The sequence below is a fragment of the Bos grunniens genome, chromosome 13 (assembly GCF_055505025.1).
Source record: "Bos grunniens cultivar Pamir isolate PY7600 chromosome 13, Bosgru_T2T1.0, whole genome shotgun sequence".
NCBI lineage: Eukaryota > Metazoa > Chordata > Mammalia > Artiodactyla > Bovidae > Bos > Bos grunniens.
The window spans coordinates 3,301,531-3,325,397 of NC_141177.1; the positions used below are offsets into that span (position 1 = coordinate 3,301,531).

Sequence of the window (23,867 nt, forward strand, 5' to 3'; positions counted from 1 at the left end):
GGGATTCTGCAACAGAAAGAGAACAAGTGATTAAAAACTAAGGAAAGTGAAAAACTATGGATTTTAGTTAATAATAATATATTACTATTTGCTCATTAATTGTAATAATTATGCTATTCTAATATGACTTCCCTGCTGGCTCAGACGATAAAGCGTCTGTCTACAATGTGGGAGACCTGGGTTCGATCCCTGGGTCGGGAAGTTCCCTGGAGAAGGAAATAGCAACCCACTCCAGTACTCTTGCCTAGAAAATCCCATGGATGGAGAAGCCTGGTGTCCATGGGGTCGCAGAGTCGGACACGACTGAGCGACTTCCCTTTCTTTCATATACACTGTTAATAACAGGGGAAACCAGGTGTAGAGCATATGAGACCTCTCTGTAGTAACTTAATTTTTCTATAAACCAAAAACTGCTCTAAAAAACAACTATTTTTTTAAAGTCCCGATAAATTTAGAAGAACTAACCTCACACAAAATTTGTCCATAACAAAAATTAACTTTGAAATCACAACATATTAAGATTTGTAGAACACTGCCAAAGCAGGGCTTAGAGGGAACTATATGGCCATACATGTTGACATCAAAAAAATACATACAGTTACCATAGAATCCAGTAATTCCATTCTGACAGGGAAAAATGACAACACATGGCTATAATATTTACAACTGTCAAACAACCAACAGTCTGAAATCAATGATCTAAACTTTCACCTTAAGCAGCTAGTAAAAGAAGAGAAAATTAAACTCCAAGAAAGTAATAAAGTATCATAGAAAACTACTTGTAAAATATACATCTTGCAAGAGACTGGTATCCAGAATATATAAACAATATCTCAGTAAGAAGATAAACAGACCATTAAAAAATGTGAAATACTTGAGCACAGTCTTCATAAAATACACACACACACACAAATGACCAACAAGTACATGAAAGATAATGAAGCATCATGGGTCCTTAGAAAAACTGCAAATTAAAGTCACAATGAGATACCCCTTTAAATGTACCAAAATAGCTAAAGTAAAAATGATTAATAATACCAAAAATTGGGGAGAATGTAGAATACTTGGAGCCTTCAGATATTGCTGGTACAAATATAAAATGATACAGTCACTTTAGAAAACAGATCTGCAGTTTCTCAGAAAGTTAAAAATATATACACTTATCATACAATCCAGTAATTCCATTCTGAGGGAAAAGAATGACAACATATGGCTATAACAGTCAAGAAATGGAAACAACCCCAAAGCGCATCAATTGGTGAGTGGATAAACAAAATGTGGCATTATTCACACAATGGAATTTCAGTGAACAATAAAGAGAAATAAACTATTTATTGATACATATACCTGCTCTGAAAAAACATCTTGACACAAAGAATTCAAATGAAAATACAGTTTAACAGAAGGACAACAGGTATTATTGAAAATGAGCACTGACTGCAATCTCTTCAGCTTTCAAGAGCTGTCACATAATTTTTCATCCTAAAGAAGACTCCCTTTTTTGACCCAGGAAACCTCCTCTGAGCATAAAACTGAGAACTTGTAGATCATAGTATGGAAATCAAGAGTGAAATACAGAAACTGCTAAATATGTTCACATAAGAAAAGAAAGATAAGGGCAAAGGAAGAAGGCCGCAAAGATGAGATGCTTAGACAGCATCACTGACTCGATGGACATGAACTTGAGCAAACTCCGGGGGAGAGTGGAGGACAGGGAAGCCTGGCATGCTGCAGTCCATGGGGTCACAATGAGCTGGACACACTTAGCAAACAAACACCAACAAAGAAAAAAAAGGAAAGTCATGGCCTTTTGTTGGCAATTTTAGAGGCTGTGAGGTGAGGCGTCTAACAGAGAAAAAAAATGTGATATTAAAAAGGGAAGAAAATGGAAGATGATCCCAAGAAACATACCAGGCATTCAGAGGGGGTCAGGCTGCAGGAAATTCCACGTGGCAGGAAAGGCCCTAAATGCCGAGAATCCACGACAGCATGTGTTGAAACACTTCCGTCACTCAGCACTTCCTGGGGCTTTCCTCCGTTGCCATGCTCTGTTCTAGGCACCAGGGATACAAGTCAGCCAATAAAATAACAAATCACCTGGAGGAGACTCTCAACAGTGTGTGGCTGTTCTGTGTGCCGGGTTGTAATTTCCCTTCACCCCAAACCAGCAACAAAATTCTGCTCTGAACAAAAGCATTGTTTTAAGGGTGCATTAAGGGATGAGGACAACAGAGACTGCCCAACGAGATTGAAAACGATACCAGCAGGTGAGATGACAGTCACAGGAGGGAGGCACAATGGTTAAAAACAGATGCTGTCAGACAGACAGACAGCAGCAGACTGACCCAGGAAGCCTTAGAGACCTCAAGGAGGCGTTAGTAGATCTGCATTACGAAGTGGTAATAGCTATGGCTATTCACCAACATTTCAGTGCCTCTCCTTTCAGGAAAATGACGTAACGGCATGCCCCTGCTGCATTCAAGTTCACTGGCTTTAGCCTATGGACTATGCTGAACAGAAGTGGAATGCATCACTTTCATGGTGATACCATTTGAAGAAAATGAATAAACAGCCATGTCCTCCTAAGTTCCTCTGCCATGGCAACCAAAAACCACGCAGTTGTAAAGCCTCTGTCAGTCAGCTTCTCACAGTGAGGAGAAGAGCCCCCGGCTAACTTGAAATCAACATAGAACATGAGCAAGAAATCAACCTTTGTTGTTCATAAGCCACTAAACGTGGGGGTGGTTTATTACCGCAGCACAACCTAGCTTATCCTGGCTAATCCAAGTAGATTGAGTCAGTCTGCGTGGATATCTTAGGAAAGCTGTGGGACCCAGGGATCCCAGAGATGTTTTTTAAAGATCTTTTTAAAATAACAGAGTCCTCTGAAGGAACTAGGAAGAGTGTGCTTTCAGATGCCAGATTGGAACAGATGAGAACATAAAAGCAGTAAATTCAGCCCTAAGGATTCTGGAAGGTACGGCAAGCAGCATGACAGGTATGCTTGTCTTTTTCTGACAGGAAAAAGTATACACCTTCATTCAGAGACAATACTTTTTATCCCCCTAGAACTAAATTCAAGCTGGATTTGTCCTCTGGGGATTTGTTTAAAGGATGAGGAGCAGAGTGAACAACATCTCCCGCCACAAAATCACCGAAACGTTGTAAAACTGCGGAGTCCTTTCAGTGAACCCGTTGAGGAGTAAAAAGCACCACTGGAAACGGTGAGCCAGTGAAGGCATTTTTCAAGAAAAGCTAAGACAATGTGGAACAAGCAAGCTGCTTTCAGATGACCTAAGGCAGGGCTACCCAGCTCTAGTCTTGGCTAAACATTTTCACAAGGTTGTTCTCATGGCCACTTGCTCCCTATCATATTCAGTTACTAAATATTGTCTTTAAATTGATTCCATTGATTTACTTCTCATTAGATACATTTTAAAAGAAAAAACTGGTTCGAAGAGTATAAATTGAACACCAGTATCCTTAGCCATACATATAAATTGAAAACCCTCATAACAATACATACATATGAAAACAGAATAATGCATAAAATTATCCCATTTTATCTGGAGAATGTAACTTGCCAAAGTTTATAAGCCTGAGGCTTGCCTGTGGATAAAGGGAGACTTACAAAATGATAGCACCAACCTGAGTCTTTCTCCTTCACTAACCAGAAATAAGGAGAATTATAGAGAGAATAATCTTAAGACGAAACATTCAACACACTACCAAAAATCACCTCAAGTATTTGTAGCGTGTGTCCCACATTTGGGTAGATGCTATCACGGTGGCCGTGAAAATGAGCCTCTTAGGCTCCTGTCAAAGGGGCGGCACGTGAGGGACAAAGCCAGGAGCTGTACTGGGAAAGCGGAGCTCCCACCGAGACCCTGCTTCCCACAGGCTGCTGCCAGCCAGGGCCGCGCTGAGTCACTCAGGCGTGTCCGACTCTTTGCGACCCCGTGGACTGCAGCCCGCCAGCCTCCCGTGTATATGGGACTTCCCAAGGAAGAACATTGGAGTGGGTTGCCATTTCCTCCTCCAGGGGATCGTCCTGACCCAGAGATCGAACCTGAGTCTCTTGCATCTGTCTCCTGTGTTAGCAGGTGGGTTCTTCACCACGAGTGCCAGCTGGGAAGCCCTCCCAGCCAGTGACTGAGGCCCAGCACAGGGAAGGTATGGTTGTCCCGTAGCTGAAGCTGTCCTCTGACAGGTCGCTTTGTCAAACATGCTTAGAGCTGCACTGCGCTTTGAGAGGCTTCCTTCCATCCCACATCTCTCCTTCACAAGGACCAGACCCGCAGCTCAGACTGGTGGCCCTCCCAACATCTCTCCAGGACCCTCCTCATTTTTTTAATAGGCTCAGGTAGGTCTAACCCTACCTCTGCATCTCAGAGAGTCTCAGCTCGCCTGTTGACCTTCCCAACAGCATCTTCTGAAGACTAAAGGAACGGGCAGGAAGGTGCTCCACTAGCTTGCTTTGTCCTAGCATCAGCTATCTCAAGTAAATCTCAAGCTACTCTTCCCCAAAGCAGACACAGAACAGATAGCCTATACTGCCGACTAAAGTACAGGCTGCCGAGACCTGTGTATGGGTTAGGGAAGACAGAGCTGACGTTTTGGCTGCCGAGACCTGAGTATGGGTTAGGGAAGACAGAGCTGACGTTTTGGCTGCCGAGACCTGAGTATGGGTTAGGGAAGACAGAGCTGACGTTCTGTGGTAGAAGTGTAAGAGCTGCACTTCCATTCTTCTGTCAAGCATCAAGCAAACACCCACTTAGGTGTTAAGATCCAACTCAAACACAACCTGCTCTGAGAAATTTCCCCCAACCTGACCAGCACAGGTCCCTTCTGTCTCTGCCTCCCCAAAACGCGTTAGCCCTTTCTTTCCTGAAAACATTCACCACATTACATTGCAATAAGAATCATATTTTATGACTCTTATCAGGTTGAAAAGTCAGAGCCTGGAGCAAAGATTATATAAGGAAAAATTTTCTTTCAAAATCCTCTAGAAAGGTCCCACGATACAGATGGACATGCACTTTCTCCATGAGTCCATTATAGCTAGTTTTTCCTCCAGCATTGGAAAAATCACTGTTTTTGGTTAAGCACTTCATAAAATATCTGGCTTGCATTTAAAGACCACATTGCATGAAAAATAGAAAAATGTTGAATTTTTAACTGCCAGAATCGCCCTCCACACAAGAAGACATCCCACGAGAGGGTTCCTGAGAAAACCCCAGTTTCTTATCCCCACCTCGCACTCCAGCTGGAGTCCGCATCTATTGAGCTGAATGACAACTCTGACTATTTAAATAATTCTTTCTTTCTCTTACTTTGCATCCTTTGTGTCCAGCTGACTTCACAGAGGTCAAAGCCAGTACCTACTACAATATCTGTCTCGACAGAGTCCGCTTGACTGGAGCCTTCCTAACATCTACCACTGTGTGTGCACAGCTGGTGTTAAATACGCGAGTGGGCAAGGGGCGGCCAGAGAGAGAGGGGAAAACAGATGCAAGAAATGGACACCAAGCAAATTCATCCCTTGAAGGTGTCTTGGGTTGATTTTCCCCAGAAGGAGACCCCAAGCAAGGGTTTGAATGGAGGGTGATCCCAGGAGCAAGAAGAAGGGAGACGTGACCGTGAACACAGAGCAGAAGCCCCACATGAAGAGTGAGTGAGCGAGCAGGTGGCCGCTGCGGGAGCCTGGGGCTCACTTCCGCAGAGAATTTCTGCGCTCACCGTGGAGCACAACTCAGACGTCTCCGATATTAGAGTCAAGGACGTTGGAAGATTTATCTACCCACTCCACCCGCATGCATAGGCTAACACTCCCATGGTGAAGAAATCCCTCAGGCTGAGATCTGAGATGGGTGAGATAAGGAGCCTAGATCCCATCAGACATCCATGGTCACAGAAGGAAATGGTGTTCTGTCGCTTTTATTTCAATCTATGCTCATTTTATCTCCAGTGAAAATAATTTTACTCTAATTTCAGATGTCAATTAGAGCAAGGACACCAGAATTTGAATGCCTTGGGATTCTGATGTTTTTTCCTTTGCAAAACATTGCTTTCTTTATGACTGCAATTTAACAGTGAGCCCAAACTATGTCACCTGTGTCTCACACGAGCCATCTCTTGGTAATCGATGTATGAATGAGTGCTTTGGTTTTACAGAAATTTTTGAAATTAAAAAAAAAACTACTTGTAACATTCTAATTTCACTCAGTTTAAATGTATATAAATATCTAAACTAAATCTATAAATTTGTACAGTTTCCAGCAACTAGTTGCCCAGTATTCTTGACTGTTAACATCATTCACATGTAAATGTTTACACTAAGCAAAATTTTCTATCAGTTAAAACAAATCTACAGAGTAAAATCAAGATTTTACAATCTTGAAAAGAATTCTCTCTCATCATCCATTAAGAAGTTTTCATGAGGAAATGTTTGTTAAAGGTAGAAGTTAAAGATCACAAGATCATGAGGCAAGCAGCCTTTCCTTTAAATTTGCACATACATGCCAACAGCTGAGTGTTATAAATAGAGGGCTGGAGAAGCTAGAAGACAAATTACATAATTCTGATTCAATGCCCTGGATTTGGGCAGCCTATTCTGAAATTGTGAAAACCAAAATGGAGACTTTTCTTCTACGAACAGTAGAAAATGGATTTAGAACATTTATGTTTTCGTTACATTTTTGAGCATCTGTATTTCCTAGCCTATTCTTTGACCTAAGCCCCAGACCTAAGAACCTAAAGTTCTTCCCTGCAAGTTTGTGTGCAGATAGTGCACTGGAGTACTAATTCTCCTCATTAAAACCCCAGTCCACGCTAGGGTCCAGTGTGTTGCAAAGTTCAAAAAGATATGCTTTCCAAAAGCTGAAATCCCCGACCTTTTTATTCGTGCTGGTGAGAAGGAAAAGGTGAGCTCATTCCCTCTGGGTAGATGTCTCGACCTTCAGCAGCCCTTCGTGACGCCTCCCTTCCGTCTCTGCCCTTGAGGGTCATATCCCTGCCCTAGACCTTCAGTATTGCCTCAAAGAGCCTTTCTTGCTGGTGCTGCTAAGTTACTTCAGTCATGTCCGACTCTGTGCGACCCCATAGACTGCAGCCCACCAGACTCCCCCATCCCTGGGATTCTCCAGGCAAGAACACTGGAGTGGGTTGCCATTTCCTTCTCCAATGCATGAAAGTGAAAAGTGAAAGTGAAGTCGCTCAGTCGTGTCTGACTCTTAGTGACCCCATGGTCTGCAGCCCACCAGGCTCCTCCGTCCATGGGATTTTCAAGGCAAGAGTACTGGAGTCGGGTGCCACTGCCTTCTCTTAAACAAGGCCAATTTTGAAAACTCCCAGATGCCTCTGTTATCTTAAGGAATGCTATCATGCATTTTGTGGTGAATTTGCTTCTATTGTGACCACTCCCTTGAAACAGGATGGACCCCCACCCAAGACCTGGTTTGAATGTGAAGACTCTGCACACAGGCCAAGAAGGGATGAAGAGGAATACTAATTGCAAGATGAGGCCTCCAGGGGCAGCGGGGGAGGCTCTCAAGGAGGTCCAAAGGCCTCAAGAGAACAGGGAAAGGCAACTGACGCGGGGTTTTTACAGTAGTTAAAGGGTGGGCCCACAAGAGGGTTTCCACCTGTAGTTTAGAGTTCCTTCTGACAACAGAGTAGGAATTGCCTGGGCTTCCTTATCAGCTCGCCAGATGTGGGCAGATGGCGGAGGATGGGTGAAGCGAGGAAGTGGAGTCAGACCCTTCATCACAGCTTTCCTGTCCAATCAGATTTTCATATACTCATGTAAGCACAATAGATGACGTAACTGACAGTTTAACTGACAGGGTATTTCCTGCACACCAGCCAGGCGCTATTCACACGTCATTTCCCTGAATTCTCACAGACACCTTAAGAGTTCGTGCCTTAGTTGGAGTTCCCCGTAAAGGAGAAAAGGAGTCATCTCTTTGCAAAGTTAGGGCAGGAGCACAGTGAAGGAAAGGGCTGCTCTAGTAGCTCAGTCAGTAAGGCATTCGCCTGTAATGCAAGAGATGTGGGTTCGATCCCTGGGTCAGGAAGATCCCCTGGAAAAGAGCATGGAAACCCCCGGCAGTATTCTTGTCTGGAGAATCTCATGGACAAAAGAGCCTGGCAGGCTATAATGCGTGGGGTCACAGAGACTCGGACACGACTGAAGCAGTAGATCACACACACACGCACACACACCCCTAGTGAAGGAAAACCTAATAAAAATGCTATAACAAGCTGGTTACCACCATGGGGGTCTGGAACTCAGTATAACTCAGGACCTTTTGAGAGACATGTGGGACAGAGAGACATGTGGGCCATACTCAATGATGTCCTCCTGGGGGGGTGAGGCTGCTGTTTATCCACCAACTTCCATCCTCACTGTTGGGAGATCACCAAACCTGGGGGCATCACCTCCAGAATTCCCAGGGGTGCAGAGAAAGCCTTCCAGCAGAGAGATGCTGGTGCTTGAGGTGAGACGCTATCAGCACGTATGAGAACAGTTCTCTGATCAGAAGAGGACTTCCAAGGCGCAGTCACAGAGACACAGGAAAGGCAGCCACTGTCTACCTGCAGAAAGAAACTAGCATTATCCCCATTTCACAGATGGGGATCTGAAAGCTCAAAGAGGATGAAGAAGGCTTTCCAAGATCATAAAGACTGGGAACTAAGACGCAAGGCTGTATGACTCCTGAGCCATATTCATACGCGAAGCGGACTGATACAAAAGGGCACTGCTACCAGAGAATGGAACTGGAACAGCAGAGGCAGTCTGACAGACTGGCAAGAACATGTGCTCCTAAGTCAGACTGTATCATTTCAAATAACACTGCCACTTACTAGCGTGGCAACCTCGGAACGTCTCTGTGCCTGGGTTTTGTCATCTATACAATGGGGATAATTATTGCACCTTCAACTCATGGTTGTCTGGTGCCTCGTAAATCCCTTTTAGTACACATTTGGCTCAGCGTCAATATCTTGATACCTGATTTTCATCCCAAACCTATAGTTTTAGGAGATAATTTGTCTGACCTGGTTTACTTTCTGGAAACCTTTACGTATGTGTGTTAGTCGCTCAACTGTATCCAACTCTGTGTGACCCAATAGACTGTAGCCCGCCAGGCTCCTTTGTCCATGGGATTTCCCAGGCAAGAATACTGGAGCGGGTTGCTGCCAGGGTCCAGCCCCGGCTGATCCAGGGTATTCGAAGGGGAGACGGCTTCGGTGACTATTTAAATATTCATCAAAGATATAAAGAGTAATAGAATGAGGATAGCTCAGTAGGAAAATTCAGTGGAGAAAAGAGGCTGAGTAGCTTGGTTTACGTGGGAGACCAATAAAACTTCAAGACGAGAAGCTTGCACCACTTACGTAGGCCGCAGGCATCCTTCCGTTCTCCTGAAGGAGAGGAGACACTGAGGCCTCCCTGGTCGGATCTTAGAAGCCCAGGCATAATTAGTAAGCATGGCGGGTTCCGCGCTCCAGATGGAGACTCAACCAGAGTGAGAGAGCGAGCGACATGGGGAGACCAGTCTTTCAAGGAACTGATCCCAATTCTTTATTTTCCAGAGTCTGTTTTTATACACTGAGATGTTATACAAAAGTCACGTGGGGACAGCAGTCCTGACTTTTATTAAAGTCAGGTGCTTCACACAAATGTATACAGAGGTCTTAGGGGTGTTACATCATCTTCTGGCCAGGGGGGCCTGCTGGCAATTTATGACCTCTCCTTGTGACAGTGGTCAGTCAACCAGGACACTTATTTCTCCAGGGGTGATTATTCTTAAAACAGACGCCACCCAAATAAAGTTACATTCCTATAGGATGAGGGTGTAGTGGGTTTTAGTTAAGGAAAGAATTTACTTAGCCTAAGGTCTAATGTGATTTATATATCAAAGGTTAACACTTATTTCTTCTATATATTCATTAATGTGTGTAAGGGCAGGGGATGTGGAGTCTTAGCAACAAACATTGGCTCAACAAATGAAAAACCCTTCACCAATACAATTTCTAATCAGCCCACTATACTTATACTAATGGTTTTCTAACTTTTCTAAGGAACCTGTTTTTAGAAGGTTTAAAGCATCTCGTGCCTCTCACGGTTGGGAGGCTGTGAGCAATCACATGTGGCCGGACGAGCCTGTCAGGCAGGCTAGAGAACCTTCAGAGGAGTTTGTAGGTTAAAACACTCTTGTCACACCCAGGAGTTTTTATTAACTGGAGCTCTAGGTTAACTCCTTCTCCGAAAGAGGTGGTGGGAGACAGCCCCCCATAAAGTCAGAGGTGTAGGGGAGAGCACAAAGTAGTAAAGTAGGCAGGCTCTGGTTATGGGGGTAGATGCTCGAGAATTTCCAGGGGGACTCCTGAGGCTCGATTCCGCCTTTGCATATGTCGAGCCTCCTTCCTCATGACCTTTGTCATGGGTGGAGTGCCTCATGCCATCCCCCAACATCTTGCCATTTTCTTTTCCACGGGATTGTCCCAACTCAGGGACTGAACCCAGGTCTCCTGCATTGCAGGCAGATTCTTTACCATCTGAGCCACCAGGGAAGCTCTGTATATGATTTATATATATATATGTGTGTGTGTGTGTGTGTATAGGCATTCTTCTCTTTTTCATGTCACTTTCTCAGTCTTTCACTGTTTTCTGCCTAAACTATCAAAATAAAAGTATTCCGTGGACCCAAATCCTTCAACTTGCCCTTTTGAGGGGAATCCAACAACTATATGGTACAGAAATTGTTGGAAATATATATATAACTGTAAAATATATAAATATGTGTGTACCATATGTATGGGCTTCTCAGGTGGCGCTAGTGGTAAAGAACCTGCCTGCCAATGTAGGAGATGCAAGAGATGCAGGTTCGATCCCTGGGTTGAGAAGATCCCCTGGAGGAGGGCATGGCAACCCACTCCAGTATTCTTGCCTGGAGAATCCCATGGACAGAGGAGTCTGGCGGGCTACAGTCCATGGAATCACACAAAGTTGGACATGACTGAAGCGACTTAGCACGCACACAGCACCACATGTATATATGAGATAAGAAAATTAGTCCAGTCAGGTCCAGGTTGGGTTTATTGTTTATCTCTGATCACTCAGCAGATGGGATTTACAAGACTTGTCTTTCTCAGTGTCAGACTTTCTACAGGCATCAGCAGAATTCTACCTAGCACAGTTCTTTACTCAAGGATTTAATTAGGCAAAACACTGGGTTAAGGGAAAGCAGGTAAAAACCCAAGTCAAATAAAACCCACAATTCCTGGATACTTAGTATCTGGAGAGTTCCTGGGTCCTCACGTGGACATGCATTCCCACTGGACCATTCTCATCCCTGTTCAAACCCTCCTCTGTGTGAATGAGTGAGTGAGTGTGTGTGTGTGCGTGTGTATGCTGAGATAGCTGGAGATTATCTAGGAGATATCTGTTATTATCATTCTCATTCCATATTTGTGGAGACTAAGCTATACCAGTAGAAGGCGATGGCACCCCACTCCAGTACTCTTGCCTAGAAAATTCCATGGATGGAGGAGCCTGGTGGGCTGCAGTCCATGGGGTCGCTAAGAGTCAGACATGACTGAGCGACTTCACTTTCACTTTTCACTTTCATGCATTGGAGAAGGAAATGGCAACCCACTCCAGTGTTCCTGCCTGGAGAATCCCAGGGACGGGGGAACCTGGTGGGCTGCCTTCTATGGGGTCGCACAGAGTCGGACATGACTGAAGCGACTTAGCAGCAGCAGCAGCAGCAAGCTATACCAGGAATTGGACTGACTTCCATCACATTTCATGAACTTCTTTCAAATGGTTCTGTTGGCCATTTGCATTATGAATAATTAATCCAATGAAAATCAACATTCCAAGACCAGTCTTGGGATATCAAATTTGAGGTTTCCTAAATGGTCCCACATCCACGTACTTATCCACAAAAATCACCACAATCCTGATTTAAAGTCACCTAAGAAACGCAATGCCAAAGAATGCTCAAACTACCGCACAATTGCACTCATCTCACACACTAGTAAAATAATGCTCAAAATTCTCCAAGCCAGGCTTCAGCAATATGTGAACCGTGAACTTCCTGATGTGCAAGCCGGTTTTAGAAAAGACAGAGGAACCAGAGATCAAATTGCCAACATCTGCTGGATCATAGAAAAAGCAAGAGAGTTCCAGAAAAACATCTATTTCTGCTTTATTGACTATGCCAAAGCCTTTGACTGTGTGGATCACAATAAACTGTGGAAAATTCTGAAAGAGATGGGAATACCAGACCATCTGATCTGCCTCTTGAGAAATCTGTATGCAGGTCAGGAAGCAACAGTTAGAACTGGACATGGAACAACAGACTGGTTCCAAATAGGAAAAGGAGTTCGTCAAGGCTGTATATTGTCACCCTGTTTATTTAACTTATATGCAGAGAACATCATGAGAAACGCTGGACTGGAAGAAACACAAGCTGGAATCAAGATTGCTGGGAGAAATATCAATAACCTCAGATATGCAGATGACACCAGCCTTATGGCAGAAAGTGAAGAGGAACTCAAAAGCCTCTTGATGAAAGTGAAAGTGGAGAGTGAAAAAGCTGGCTTAAAGCTCAACATTCAGAAAACGAAGATCATGGCATCTGGTCCCACCACTTCATGGGAAACAGATGGGGAAACAGTGGAAACAGTGTCAGACTTTATTTTGGGGGGCTCCAAAATCACTGCAGATGGTGATTGCAGCCATAAAATTAAAAGATGCTTACTCCTTGGAAGGAAAGTTATGACCAACCTAGAGAGCATATTCAAAAGCAGAGACATTACTTTGCCAACAAAGGTTCATCTAGTCAAGGCTATGGTTTTTCCTGTGGTCATGTATGGATGTGAGAGTTGGACTGTGAAGACGGCTGAGCGTCGAAGAATTGATGCTTTTGAACTGTGGTGTTGGAGAAGACTCTTGAGAGTCCCTTGGACTGCAAGGAGATCCAACCAGTCCATTGTGAAGGAGATCAGCCCTGGGATTTCTTTGGAAGGAATGATGCTAAAGCTGAAACTCCAGTACTTTGGCCACCTCATGCGAAGAGTTGACTCATTGGAAAAGACTCTGATGCTGGGAGGGATTGGGGGCAGGAGGAAAAGGGGACGACAGAGGATGAGATGGCTGGATGGCATCACTGACTCGTTGGACGTGAGTCTGAGTGAACTCCGGGAGTTGGTGATGGACAGGGAGGCCTGGCGTGCTGCGATTCATGGGGTTGTAAAGAGTCGGACATGACTGAGCGACTGATCTGATCTGATCTGATTCAATATAACCCCCTCAAAAAGGCTTTTTTAATCATTTATTTAAATGGAGGATAATTGCTTTACAATATTGTGTTGGTTTCTGCCATATATCAACACGAATCACCCATAGGTACCCATATGTTCCCTCCCTCTTGACAGAGTTCCATACAACCCTATAGAGGTATCTTTGGATACTCAAGCCAAAAGAAGGCAAGCAGGCAGAATATGGGGCTTCCCTGGTGGCTCAGTGGTAAAGAACCTACCTGCCAATGCAGGAGAGGAGGGTTCCATTGCTCGGTTGGGAAAGTACCTTGGAGAAGGAAATAGCAACCCACTCCAGGATTCTCGCCTGGGGAATCCCATGGACAGAGGAGCCTGGTGGGCTACAGTCCACTGGGTCACAGAAGAATAGTTTAGCGACTAAACAACAACAACAAGGCAGAATATGCACTAAAAAGAAAACCTTTTATTCCGCTGCTGAAACAGTCAGCCACAAACTGCTTATCAGGTGTTTTTCTTTTAATAAAGCAAATCTTCAGAGAGTTTAGCTTAGAAATAAATCTTCTTTCATCAGAGGCTATTTCTATCTCCCTTTAACACCAAGCAACACCTTCACCTTCTGTCTTTTGTATTTTCTAACAGATTCTGCAGTAAGTCAGGGTAAGATGAGTGTTATCATCCTACCTTGGATGAGATTCTCCAAGCTGAGCCTGCATTTGTGCTGCATCTTGAGAAAGAGAGGTATGCCCTGGAGGCACGCAGGGGATGCTATGGTTAATTAACTAATTTACTCAATCAAGTTTAACAGTGGTTTTAACTTTAATGAGACCATTACATTTTAATATGGAAATAACAGCCTTGTATCCTTAACAATCCCCACAGTCCGCAAATCCACCTCCCTCTTCCGCCCACCGTGCCCCAGAGTTGACGTTGATTTGTGAACCTGAACGCCTGAGTGTAACATCCAGAACTTGTAATACACATGTACAGGGTCCATTACAGACACAGCCCACGTCAGCCACTGCTCTGCCTTCTGATGGCCCCCGACATACAGTCAAAGTTTTATCAATGGCAGAGTCCTTTCAAGATGAAAGTGCAGTGGGGGCTTTGGATACCCAAAACTGGTATGAGCGAGGAAGAAAGGCAGACAGGATCAGAAAAATCCCAAGGAGAGAAGCTAAAGGAAATGACCACACACGCCCCCTAGTTTCTATTGTCTTGGGCAGACCTACCCTGGAGCTGCCACCCCCAACTTGGGTTGCATTTAATTGGGCTCCTCTAAAGACCAGTAAATCATCACTATAATGGCTTTCCGAGCTCTTCTGATTGAGAATTTTTTTTTTTAATTCCAGATACAGTACTTTGGAGATTAACTACGAAAAGTTTTACAAGACGGTGAAGGTAATGAATCATGAATTCTGTAAGGGTAAACCCAACACGCTGAGACCAAGTACAGCTGTCTTATATTTGCTCTGTGTGCATTTTGCTACCCGTAATTTTGTCATCAATTTTCATCTTTTGTTTAAACATATTTGTCTTTTGGACAAGATAGGTCATATTTCATAGGTTTGATGAATTTTCTCCTTGGTCCAGTTTTACAGAATTTGCACTTAATTAATTGCCCAACCTTTAATTCGACAGACTGTTTTTAATGGCTATGTAGTTTCAAAAGCATATACACAGTGGAATTTCGAAAAAGTAATTGTTTTTGTGTCACTTCCAAAGAAAGTCACAATTATTAAAATGTGTAAATAATTTGTCAAATGCGCAATGGGCAATAATTAGGAAGATATCAAATAAACCTTTAATGGATATTTTTAATTTGGTGTTCAGCAGGACTATTTTAAATAATGCAACAAAATATGTCATTTCTCGCCTCAGGACTATAGAAGCCAAATCCCAATGTGAAAATGCACCTCTCAATTGCAGAGACTGGGTCATAATAGAGGTGACACTCACAAAAGATTTTCTAGGTCTTAGCAGAGCCGTAAATAGGGAGCCCCCCCCCAACCCGGCAGACAGCACAGAATCCAAAAATCTGCCTATCAAAAGCATCATTCAAGCCACAAGGCTCGGTAAAAAGCAGGCAGGAAAAGAAGAGACAAAGGTCAGCTGTCGATTCTTTATAAACGCGACGGTGCTGTCAGTCTGCAGAGAACTGCCATGTTTCCCTAGCAACTTTGTGTGCGCAGATGCACTTAGCACTTTTTTTCCCCTTGTTATTTTCAGACCATCTTTTTGTACCATGGACTATTTCGAATGTATTCTTTCAGTTACACAGGCCTTTTTATTAAGAGGATTAGAGCCTGACATTTTTTTGGAAAGGAAGTTCACTGAATTTGGGGCCATAAAAACCAGAGTTCAGTCTTTAGTCAGATTGCAGATAAAAAGCAGGAGGGAAAAAGGCTGGGTTGGAGAAAATGCATTAGCCCAAGTGAAAGCTGAAAGGATCCAGTTTCTAGAAATTGGAATCCGAGAGCCCATGACATTCCTGAACGGTATTGTGTCATCTCTTTGAAAGAAAAGTTAAGCAACGCTTCCGAGTGGACTCCACCCTGTCTTTTATGTTCCCCCTTCGATTCTGTGATTGTTCCAGAGCTCAGAGTCAAGATTTAATTTTGATTCATCTGTTCCTGCTTGTCTATTAGTGGCAGGGAAAGGACATTTACCAAGCTCTGCTGTTTCATTAATTCATCCACACATGGATTGGACACTTGCGCATCACCAGGCTCTGTGCTGTGCATTCTGCAGGGGTCTGCAAACTTTCTGTCAAGTGCTAGCTAGTAAATACCTTAGGATCTGCAGGCAGGTCATACAACCTTTGTCGCAACTAAGCTCTGCTCCTGTGGCTGCAGCGGCCACAGACAGTCCATGAAAGACTGGGCGTGACAGTGTGCCAATAAAGTTTTCCATATGGACACCAAAACTTGAATTTCACATAATTTCCATACGTCACTGAATATCATTCTTTTGATTTTTTTAACCATTTTTAAAAAATCTTAAAAGCTTGTTTTCTACGTTTGTGAGTCTGTTTCTGTATTGTAAATACGCTCATTTGTATTATTTTTTAGATTCTACGTGTAAGTAACATAACCCTTGTTTTTCTCTTATTTCAGTCAGTGTAATAATCTCTAGGTCCGTCCATGTTGCTGCAAATGGCAATATTTCATCCCTTTTAGTTACCAAGGGAAAAGGGAGGAGGAAGGGACAAAGCAGCAATATTGGATTAACAGATTTATACTGCTATGTATAAAACAGGTAAACAAAAAGGATTCACTGAATAGTGTAGGGCACTCATATAATATCTGTAATAACCTATAATGGAAAAGAATCTGAATATATATATATGTGTAACTGAAACTAACACAATATTGTAAATCAATTCTAACTAAACAAAAAAAAAGAAAGGAAAAAGGAGGGGGGAATAACAAAAAATCACAAAAGAAAAAAAGGAAAAAGCACTGCGGGATTTGTCCCGCGGGCCAGGTTTCCTGACGCCTAGTATAGAGGCAGGGGCTTTGCTGTCAGGACACTGACAATACGAAGGGACGCAGGAAAGGCGTAAAAGCATGAAGCAAGACGCCACCAGGCTCATTTAAGTGAGGTGAAGGGAATGAAAAAGGCTGCTAAAAGCTTCCCAGGCAGCGCTGCCAATGCAGGCGACCTAAGAGACGCTGGTTCAGTCCCTGGGTGGGGACGACCCCCTGGAGGAGGGCATGGCAACCCACTCCAGGATTCTGGCCTGGTGGGCGACAGTCCACAGGGTCGCACAGAGCCGGACACAGCTGAAAGCACAGAACGCAACGCAACGAGTGACCCAGAGGGGTTTAGACGGAGCTGTCAGCAGAGGCCTCTCTGAAACCCGAGGACAAGCCTCATTTAACCATGGTACAGTCTCCCCCTCGGCATCTCTGACTGCGTCACTAATTCTGTAAGTCAGCGGCACTTATGCTAATTAGTCATTCCTAGAGTTACCCTAAAAGCATCAGAAAACAAAGCAATTGACTCACCGACCCTGTTATCAAAATTGTAGAAGATAAGCATATGCTAGTAAGAATAAGCACACCTATTAATATTACAACTTTCCAGGTGCTGCGCTGGGAACACCTAATCCCCAGTCGCTAGGAGATAGGAGTTTTTAATGGGCAGCACTGTGGTTCAAAGCAAGGTATCTTGTTTTGTTTTTTTAATTGAAAATAGTGCCATAACCTTAGGTCATTTCTCCTCTCATTTCAATACTTGTAGAGTCTAAATAATGGTACTCTCTCAATTTAGAAACTTGAGTTGATTGGGCCTCTTTTATTTACATCCTACTGAACTAACGTTAATGTTATTTTTCACAGCTGCTAATATACTTTTTTCAAGAGAAAATTACTTCATGAAGGTTCTCTTGGGGAAAACAGACAATCGTAAAGGGACTCATGACTTAATTTGTCTTTTTGGGGACAGGCCAAAGGTGAACAATATTCCTGCTCTTCTCACAATTTGCTAGCTTATTTCAAACCCAATGCCAAATGACTTGATAGTACTTACTTCCCTCAAATAGTTTTGTAGTGGGCTTTCCAACAGTTGTGAAACCGGAAGCTGGGCACAGGTTGGTTATTAGGTGGAATTTAACTCAAGATGTCAAGCCTGGAATAGCCTGTAGCAGTGCTGGAGCTTTAAGGGCTATTTTGTCCATTGGTTGGTTGTGTCACAGGCAAAGTCCATTAACAATTCCTGGGAAATAAAAGTAGAATCTGGGTAATAATATCTAACTTTTTCTTTTTCCTCTATGTTTAGTCTGATACACTGGCTCACAGGGTACCCCGTGCACCTGGCCCTTCAGACCAGAGTTTGCTCAAATTCAGCTCCGTTGAGTTGGTGATGCCATCTAACCATTTCATTCTCAGACGCCCTAATATACCGGGGCCTTATCAGACTATGCCAACCAGTTTGTATTCCCCCATCCTCCCCATAAAAGAAGCCAGTGGGAAACACCAGATGGTCCAGAACCTCAGGGCAGTCCGCGAAACCACCAAGGATATACATCCCGAAGTCCCCAATCTCTATACCCTGCCGGCCACTCTGCTGTCCACCAGGACCCAGGGATTCTGTATTTTTAGATTTAAAAGATGTCCTCTTATGTATTTCATTAACCCCAGCATCACAAGAATTTTTGCTTTTGAGTGACAAGACCCAAACACAAAACAGAAAGAGCAATCCCGCTGGACTGTCCAACCCGAGTGCTCAAACAGTCCCCCACTGTCTTTGAGGAAACTTTAGCTAAAGACCTAAAAGGTCTACATCTCCAGGAGGGAAACTTCTTCCCATACGCAGACAACATTCTGACCACCAGCCCTCCCAGGAGGCCTGTGACAGACACACTGTCCACCCTGGGCCACGTGGTCGGTAAGAGGGTACGGTGTCCAAGAAAAAGGGTCAAACAGCACCAGCTAGAACCCCGATGGCTCAGCAGTAAAGAACCTCCCCGCGATGCAGGAGACACGGCACACGTGGGTCCAGTCCCTGCGTCAGGAAGATGCCCTCGAGGAGGAAATAGCAACCACTCCAGTATTCTTGCCTGGGAAATCCTATTCTTGCCTGGGGGGCTACAGTTCATGGGGTCACAAAGAGCTGGACACAGCTGAGCAAGCACACGCATGCCTCACAAACTGGGGTAACCCACTCCGGGCCTCATTCTCACAGGTCAGAGAAGGCCATCCGAGAAAAGGAAAGAAGCCGTTTGCAGCCTAGAGCCTCCTGAAACTAGAAGACAATTTAGAGCTTTACAAGGGATGGCCAGGTTTTGCCACTTCTGGATTCACTAACTCTGGTCTAATGCCTAGGCTTCTATGTGAAAAGCTGAAAGGAAAGGAGAACGATCCTTTTGAGTAGAATTCAGAATGCCGAAGGGCCCTATCAAGTACTGAAAAAGCAGTTACTTCAGATCCCTGCCCTGGCCCTTTCAAATTTAGATAAACCCTTTGACCTTTACATTTAAGAGAGGAAGAGAATCTCAAAAACTGGGACCCCCTACTCAGGTGGTTGCTTATTTCCCAAAACAATTAGGTCGCGCTGTAGGGGATGGCCTCCGTGCCGCTGCTGGTGGGGCTTGTGCTCAGTCGCTAAGTCCTATTGACTCTTTGTGACCCCAAGGACTATAGCCCACCAGGACTGTCCATGGGATTTCCCAGGCAAGCATACTGGAGTGAGTTGCCATTTCCTTCTCCAGGTGATCTTCCTGACCCAGGAACCAAACCCAGGTCTCCTGTGTCTCCTGCACTAGCAGGCAGATTGTTTACCACTGGGCCACCTGGGAAGTCTGCAGCAACTACTACAACCCTGCTAATGGAGGCTGAAAAGTTAGCAGCTTGGTCAGTCAATCAGTGTATGGACCCCAAGCCAGGTTCAGGCTTTAGTACATTCTAAGGGAATAGGATAGCTATGCCCAGATTCAAGTTCAGGCTATGCTTCTAGACAACACAATGGATACGATAAAAATTTGTCATATGGTAAATCCTGCCACCCTGATACCCACAGGGCCCCTAGAGCATGACTGTATAGAAACCATATACACAATCTGTCCCAGTCACCCCAACCTAGGAAGTGAGCCTCTTCCAACCACCAAAGAGGAAAGCTCACAGACAGGAGCAGTTTTATGAAAGAGGAAAAAACACTGGCTGGATATGCAGTGACCTCCCACACCCAAGTTAGAGAAGCAAGAAGCCTGCCCCCAGGGACTTCTACCCAAGCAATGGATCTGACAGTCTTCACCTGAGCCTTAGAGTACACGCTGGTGAAGATCTTACATGTTTACACAGATTTTCATTATGTGTATGCCATCCTGCACACACAGGGGCTACTTGGAAGGAAAGACTTAGGCTTGCTGCAGAGACCAAATGGGCAAACCATGGCCTAGGCATGCTGAAGCTCTTAGAAGCAGTACAATCTCCAAAAAGGGTGGCAGTGACTCTCGTGGGGTCACCAAAAGGAGAGCACAGAGGCGACAGAGAGACGACAAGGCAGACGGAATCGCCAAAAGGGTGGTCTCAGACAAGCAACTCAGCACCACCCCCACACCAAGAAGGCCAGAGCCATTCAAGTATTCCCCAATTAAAACAAAAGAATTAAAGAAAGCCCGAAAACAGGGCTTCAACAGACACCCAAAAGACCATGGGCAGCTAGTTCATGAACACAGACGATACTTCTTTCCCCAAACTGCAGATTGTCAAATCATCATGGATGCTCATCAAGGAATTCACTGCGGGAGGAAAGCCGCAGTGGCGAGTTAAAGCCATAGTAACTCCTGGCATGAAAAGGATAAGCAATCCAATAGCTAAGACATGCCCCATCTGACAATGAACAGCCCCAACACGAGACCCACCAGACCCTTCCATATTAGGGTCATTCAGACCATTCAGACCAGAGGGACACATCCTGAAGAAGGCTGGCAGACTGGTTTCACCATTCTGCCAACAGTACTGGGCAGCATCTCTAGGTGCCAGCAGACACATATTCTGGGTGGACAAAAGCATTCCCTGCTAGAACTGAAATGGCAGCTGTGCCTAAGGCCTTACTAAAAGCCCCAGGTTCGGGCTCCCAGGATCCATACAAAGCAATAGTGGTTCAGAGTTACCAGGTGATGAAGCAGATAAGTGCTCCAGGCATAAAATGAACCTTGTACTCAGCCTGGAGACCGCAATTTTCAGGAAAAGTAGGGCGATCCAATCAGACCTTGAAACCGGCCTTAGACAAGCTATGTCAGGAAACTCAAGAAAACTGGATTATTAAGTTGCTTTCAATTGCCCTGCTCCATGTAACATTAGCTCCAAGGGATAAGGTAAAGTGAAGTGCATTTGAACTCATGGATGGTAAACCCATTCTCAAAGCCCAAAGAGATACCTTAGCCCCCTGATAGGGAACAACTCCAGTCTGCCCCCCAGGTAGGAGGAACCAGGAACGCGCTCACGGAATACAGTGACCCGGCCCTGCACCCTCTCCAGCCAGGAGACCCGGTGCACCTAAAGCCCTGGAAAATCAGCCCCTCCCAAGGCCAGCCCCCTCCTAAGAGAATGGACCCCATTCAGTGACCCTAATCACCCACACCCTGAAGTCATAGGGGGGCACCTGTTGGGGACATCACACTTGAATGAAGGGTCCCAAGCCCCAACTTCCGCAGAGATGACCTGGGGCAATGATCCAGGCTCACGTGAGGTGAACCTCCCTCTGACCTAAAGCTTCTGAAAAACAACAGAAGTGTGACCTGGGGATCCTCAGGCCCGGGGGTTGGGGTGGGGGGAGCTTTAACATCAGGGCACACTCATTGAGACGCCTGCACTTTCAGGAAAAATTTGACATGTGATCGTTATTCTCTTGCTAACATTTGGGCCGCTTTCTTAACTTTTCCGGGATCCTTTGTCTCCAAAAGGCTGGACACATTGGGGAAACATTCATCTCAGGGAAATGAACAGTCAGGGCTGAAACCTGGTGACAACCAAACAGACCTAAAGGCAGCTGAGGAGAAGCTCCACTCCTCCACAGGCCGCTGCCAGCCCCACACTCAGCAGGAGGCACTTACAGAGCGGGCCCTGCACCCCTCTGTGCCACTCAATACCCCTCAGTTCCCTTCAGCCCCTCAAGAATGAGGAACAAGACTAAAGAGGAGAGATCTGTCACCAGCAAAGCCCATTAACAATAAAAATAGAAGCTGGATAATAAAGTCTAACCTCTTTTTTTTTCCTTTGTGCTTCACCTGGTGTCACCGGCTCACAGGCTGCGGTGTGCAGGCGCCTCACTCCGGCCGCTCAGAGCAGAGTTCCTGGTTCAAAATGGCCGCCGCCACACGTCAGCAGAAGTGCTGCACACGGCACCAAACCAAGATGGCGGCAGGGCCGTGTGCCGAGACGGCTGGGTGCGGAGACAGCTGGCGCTGGATGTGGAACCCCAGCTGCACAGCCCTGCCAGCCCTGCCAGCCTCCACCCCCTGCCCACCCTGCAAATGAGACCCTATAAAGCCCCACCCACAGTCTATGAGTGAGTGGGCAGCTGGCACCTCTTCATTCTTTGATGAAAGAACAAAGCTTTCCTTTGCTTCTTCATTAAGAAGACCCATAAAACTGGGTCTTATTCTATTGACTCAAGCAACACAGGGCAGAAGGACCCTTGTTGGGAATCAACGCCGAGGGTTGATAACAGCTGATTTTAATTTAGCAACTGTCTTGTATCTCTCTGTTCACTGAATCCAGGGTAGGAAAGGCCAGAGCAGGGAAGCTGGAAGAAAACTCAAAGAGCCTAGGAACTACAGACACGTTCATTCTCTCCAGGCTGGCACAGCAGCCATAGCAGCAACAGACACGCTGTATGCTCTCCTCTCGTGGTTGACCCATAGGACGCAGCCATACCGCAGCCTCAGGGACTTTTCAGGTGGAACTTATATAAGTTTACAGAACAAAAGTGGCCCGTGGCCAAGCAGGGCCATCATGAGACGCATGCGCACTGCTATAAGTGATCTCAGCTGTTACATAACCATGTATTTACAAAATATGGAGTGAGAACATGAGGCCATGGGGCCAGGGAACCTGAACACCAGCATCTTGGCCAATTTTCTCTTTCCCTATGGCAACTATTGTCATTCTTTTAAAGAGCTTCGATGCCCTTTACACAGTACTTCCTTTTTCTAATTCTGTGCCTTTTCCAAAATCACTCCTACCTGTGTGTGTGCACACACACATTTCTGTGCATCCCTCCAATTTCTTTCAACAATCTATATCCATGAGCTGTTTTCAGACCTTGATCTAAATTTTCCTCCTTTGTAAAGTATTCCGCTACTCTTAGTAGAAGCTGAAAGAATTCTAAGGAAGACCTGCTTCCTCAACCCAGCACTTCACTGAAGGTATAACTTCAGCTGAGTTACTCCATTTCCCTGCCTATAAAACAGATTCCTGACCTCTGTTCCCTCCATCTCACACAGCTGTTGTTAGAATCAAATGAAATGACTTATGAAAAAACAATGGGAAAACCATAAAATTATAAAATGCTCATGGGTCTTATCGTTATTCTCCCCTATTGAAGTGCCATCAACCCTTGGGGCTTCATTACAAATGAGACCATGTTATTTTATGCTTGTTGACACGTTGCCTGTAACCAAGTTCAAAGTCCAACTGTGGCTTCCCAGGAACACAGAATTAAGTTCTCATTTCTTCTGTGTGCTTAGCATAACTTTGTGCACACAGGAGGCTCCAAAATGTGACTCTTGACTGGAAGGCTAATCATTTCCAAAGGCCTTTCTCACTGGCTAATGCTGTGGTTCCCTATTCGTCACCCTTGAAAGAGGATGGTGTCCCCAGATTCATGCTTAGAGGTAGGGTTCCCATGGTATATTCCTCTGAACCCAAGTTTCAGAAACGTGCAAAATAAGATTCTGTGGTTAAACCATCAGGGAGTGGGAGGCTTCCTGAACCCCTTTTTCAAAGGCAGAAAGATTGAGAGTATGATTAAGAACGCCAGAATTTCTGCTGAAAGGTAGACATCTTTGTTCACCCTGGGTCTCACAAATCCATCTGAAGAGAGATGCCTTCTTTCCATTAGCAACTCTTTGC

The 23,867-nt window shown here is 44.9% G+C and overlaps 1 long non-coding RNA gene across 23 annotated transcripts in view; it reads right to left on the reverse strand.

Annotated features, from left to right (window-relative positions):
• The window catches only part of LOC147359972 (uncharacterized), a 515,690-nt gene that overhangs the window by 339,240 nt on the left and 152,583 nt on the right, over positions 1-23,867 (reverse strand). For 12 of the 23 annotated variants that reach the window (XR_015138858.1, XR_015138851.1, XR_015138841.1 and 9 more), the window contains exons 1-2: positions 21,996-22,770; positions 17,821-18,006 (exon numbers count right to left, since the gene is read on the reverse strand). This is a non-coding gene — a long non-coding RNA (uncharacterized LOC147359972). Of the gene's footprint in view, positions 1-1,300; positions 2,054-6,684; positions 8,596-9,254; positions 17,073-17,820; positions 18,007-21,995; positions 22,806-23,867 lie in introns of those variants that run through there. The other 11 variants (XR_015138844.1, XR_015138846.1, XR_015138845.1 and 8 more) reach the window with 8 other exon arrangements.